Source organism: Helianthus annuus, chromosome 16 (assembly GCF_002127325.2).
Source record: "Helianthus annuus cultivar XRQ/B chromosome 16, HanXRQr2.0-SUNRISE, whole genome shotgun sequence".
Taxonomy (NCBI): Eukaryota; Viridiplantae; Streptophyta; class Magnoliopsida; order Asterales; family Asteraceae; genus Helianthus; species Helianthus annuus.
The window spans coordinates 164,540,337-164,544,845 of NC_035448.2; the positions used below are offsets into that span (position 1 = coordinate 164,540,337).

The window sequence follows — 4,509 nt, forward strand, 5'->3', positions numbered from 1 at the left end:
ACAAAACCACACAATGGTGTGAAACATCGTAGGTTCTGTTGATGAATGCGGACAATTCTACTACTTTCCAAGCTTTCTTTAATTGCTAGTTGTTGAGACTTCACGATTCGGTCAATACACGTGGGAGCATGCACCTGTCTAGTGTCAATTTTAGACAGTTGAAGACCCATGTATAGTTAACTGTCTTCTCATTATGCATAAAGGCGAAAGCTATGGAAAATGTTTTGTTGGTTGAAGTTACACCAACAACCTCAAGAAAAGGCATATCATAGTGGTTTGTTTTGTACGTGACATCTATAATCAACACATGTGGAAATGCACGCCAAATATCAAATAATGTCGGATGAATGAAGAATAAATTTTCTAATTCATTTAACCCAATTGTTTTGCAAAAGGGACAATAGAACCTGCATTGGAGATTTTCCTACTTGATCAACCATGCGAATTTTGTTGCGTGCGTTGTAAATAGTCCTAAGTGTAGTCACGTTACTTAAATTCCTCTCTTTAAGTATTGCTAGAATATCACGTGGCGCCACATTCATCCTTGTCAATTCTGCAACCAAGTTAAATTCATCTTCAGAAAGCCGCTTTGCATATGAATGACCCTCCATAAATAGTACAGGTTGAGGTGTCCTCATGAATGGTTCAGATCGACGGCTCCGACGATGATGATTCAAGAAGACAAAGCAAGAAACATGAATGAGTTTTTTGTATCTGATTAGTGACAAATTGAGGTGTCCTCATGATAAAATCATCTTCTTCTATTGATCGGAGGTGTGTGGTAGGTGGTGGTGGCTGGAGGTGTGCGGTGGGTTGTGGGTGGTGGTGGCCGGACGGGTGGTGGAATATTGGGTTAAAAGCTTGTTCCATTAAAGTTGGTTTATGGAAACTTGTTCTATTAAAGTTGGTTTATGGAAAGCTGAAAAAAAATTTAAAAATTGACTGAAATGGCAGACTTGTGGGTAAACGTAAAAAAAAATTTAATTTTCTAAGTGTATTTAACAATAGCGTTTGAAAAGCCTATTCTCTTTTGATTTTTTGGATTCTTGAAGATTTGAGTGGACAACTCATAGCTAACCCATTCGCCATTTTTGCATTCAAAATGAAGTGAGTTTTGTTTATACTTTCTATTACTAATTATTATTTTGTTTAATATTTATTCATGAATTGAACTAGTTATTTACCCGCCGCGCGTTGCGGCGGCGTAAAGCCTTTTTTAGGTAACTCAAAAGAGACGGTTAAGCACATAGCACCAAATACGTAAACCCACACGCATGAACCAAAGTCAAAACGATTTGTATTTGATATTTAGCCTAGTCAGTACCAAAAGTACAGACGAATTAAAATATTTGTTTTATAAAGTATTCCGCCTAGTTAGTGCCAAAAATAAAAAAAAAATAACAATAAATGTTGTACAAAGTCCTTTCTATACTGAAGATGGTAACCTGTCTATGCATCTAAATCATACATCATGATCTTTGAGGCTGCCAAAGTAAGAATGGCAAATGAGATTACAACAGCAAGAACACATTCACAAATAAATATAACTTGTTGAGAAAATATGCAATTAACATTTTTCTTTGACCTAAATAATATGAACATTAGTCTTGACCACTAACCTGAGGCTCCCAGTCATCATTGAAAGCATCTAATAGTCTTCAAAAACCCTAGACAAAAGAGATCTGTTAATAAAAATGAGAAATGAAATCGTGATCGACAGTGACAAAAAAGTATGCATGCTCGCAACCTTTTACTCGGCTAAGGTATCACCTGATACCGAACTCGACCCTTGACTTTTTTATCACTTCCACACCAGAAGCCCCATCCGATATGTTTTGGGTTTCCAAAGCTCAACAATTTTTATCTATCAATCCATACACGAGTAGCCGTCCCAATGATTCCCATCCCTATAACAGATATTCATGCCATTAACTATATAAACTCCAATCAGAACCATAACTATTCAAAGTGATGTTCTTACCTCTTATGTCTATCTGTCAGTCATCCACTGCAAATCACCAGCTCCAATAGTCACTTTATTCCCCTCAAAGTCTTCATGTGCCACAGCTCCCTCCCTGTAGTTGACCACAGTTATCATTAATCCATTTTTTCAAACCTTTATAGCCCACTAATTCCATATCATCAACAGCCTCATCACCTAGATTATCATCAACTACCAACTATTATCATTTTAAGATGAAAATTTTGAAATGGAGATATAACCTTCTAAAGTCGAACACTACATAAAATCCAATTTACCACTAACAAATTGAGAAAATATTTCGAGACCAAAACACTTTCAAAATCACCACGTTAACCTTTCATCGCCATCTAAATCTACTACAACCACAATGTCATCGCGTGGCTCCTGAGATATCCTCAATCAATGGGAAAGCCGTGAAACCTACTTTTGAGGAAAATAATTAAAACAATGTTGCTGTTGTTGAACATGGTATATGAAATGGGATTCTGGTGGAACATATTTGACTTACCTAACCCATCGATGGTGGCCTGAGAGTCACCGATCTAAACAGATCTGAGACATGTAAGTGTTGAACGGTTCATCGGAGCTTCACCGGAACTGATTCAAGATTACCGAATTATGCTGAAAAAGTATCAAATATTCTTCTCTTGACAGAACCGGAGCTTGCAACGTCAACCATAGTCGCCAACGGCGTTGTGTTTGCGACGGAACCCTAAACGACGCCGTCGTTTCTCCTCCCTGCCTCTCTCTCCCTCTTTCTCCCTCTCTCTACCGTAATTTCTTTCTCTCTCTCTCTTGCACTTGGCACAAGACTGGTACAGCTTCCGTCGAAACTAATAGCCTTCAAGTTTTCAAGGCACTATATAAGCTGCAAAGCAAAACATACAACTATATCATCATTGAGAAAAAAAACATCAAATATGCCTGTAAAAGAAACGAAATTAAACAAACCTCCACTTGATAACCAACAGGACGATCAGCTATATTGCACTGTTTCGGAATGGTCATAACAATATCTAGCTTCACCCAACTCTTGGCAGTTCTAGACAACATAACGACACAAAGGCATTTACGGTTCTGGCCCAACTTCCTCACCGCATCACATATTCTTTATCAAACCTTCGATGTTCTCTATGCACTTTTCTTCTTGACAGAATGCAAGAATCACTTGCAGGCTCACAGGGCTTTATACTATTGTAGCTAGCATCAAAGTTGCTTACACCGTTACACGTAGCTTACACTATATCAAATGGTGGAAACACTATCGAGAACTTGCACCACAAACACAATCGAAAGTGAAGTTAAATAATGGCGCTAGAACAATCATTATATTTTGCTCACTACACAGCTCAACACTCCCATCACCAGATTTTTAAAATCATGGAGCAATAAAATTTTAAGCAGATCCGAGCAAATTATCACTTTGTAACTACAAATTAACAGCAAAAAGTATGAAGACCGTGTATTTAAAATTAACCACAGTACCTGTACAAAAAAATCAACCAAATCAAACACTGAACCATAGTTGTTAAAAGCCATCGCCTCTTGCGCCTAGGCCCAATTTCCTAGCAAGGCGAGGCAATTGCGCCTTCAGTCAAGACAATTGCGCTTTAATTCTCCGAATGATGGTTCATGCACATATTCCAGAGAGATGCCTAGATTCTGGAGAGTTTCCGACCAAATTCTCTAAATTCTGGCAAGATTCCAGCTAGATTTCTACTTTTATCTAACGGAAACTATTTTTCTACACTAATAAACAGGCATTTTATAACTTTTGGTACTAAATAAACGATATTAAATGTTATATGATAGCTTTAGTTTTATTTTATTTGAAGAATAGTATTAATTTTCTAATATATAAAAATATTTTAAGTTTTTTTTTGTTGTGCGCTTTTTTTTTTCACAGGCCCGCGCTTTTTTTGCGCCTTGCGCCTAGGCCCCAAGCGATACCTATGCGCCTTGAGTGCGCCTAACGCCTTTAATAACTATGCACTGAACTGACTTAAGTGCTGTAAAGAAGGTTGCATATCCTAGGTTAGTTTTTGTATATTCTACAAAACCTAGTTTAATACCCATTCGATGGCCGCGGTTTTTTAGTGTTCGGTATAAGTTGAAGAGAAGACCCAATAGATCACTTCTGACCCATTACATGTTCAACCAAGCCTTCAAAGTTTACACCTCTCACTTGTTAGATATCATATCAAATACCATCCAATCCGAAGAAATCGCCACCTCTGAACCTGGTTTTAAAAAGCGCACCTAGGCGCAGGGCCTGGGGCTTTTTTGCTCAGTGCCTTGTGTAATTACAGGAAGCGATCAAAAGGTGCATTTTCTGATGGTTTTTGGGGGCTTTTTGGCCTGAGGAGCACGCCTCATGTATAGATACCGAACAGGACTGTACCGGTGTTTTCGATACGAGTACTGGCTCGATACCGGTTGACACAACAAATAACTCAAATCGACCCAACTATAAACAAATGGGTACAAACGGTGACATGTAAGTGGGTGTTTAGATGTGCTTTTTA

At 38.1% G+C, this 4,509-nt stretch overlaps 1 long non-coding RNA gene across 2 annotated transcripts; it reads right to left on the reverse strand.

Moving 5' to 3' along the window:
- Positions 1 to 1,336: 1,336 nt before the first annotated feature.
- LOC110917648 lies at positions 1,337 to 3,732 on the reverse strand. Of its 2 annotated transcripts, none has more exons than XR_004882904.1 (7): positions 2,936 to 3,732; positions 2,493 to 2,852; positions 2,260 to 2,404; positions 1,982 to 2,075; positions 1,748 to 1,907; positions 1,620 to 1,667; positions 1,337 to 1,484 (listed from the first exon to the last, which is right to left on the reverse strand). It is a non-coding gene; the product is annotated as an uncharacterized LOC110917648 (long non-coding RNA). The 2 variants fall into 2 exon arrangements; XR_004882903.1 differs by having other exon boundaries at positions 2,319 to 2,404; positions 2,936 to 3,726.
- Positions 3,733 to 4,509: the final 777 nt, after the last annotated feature.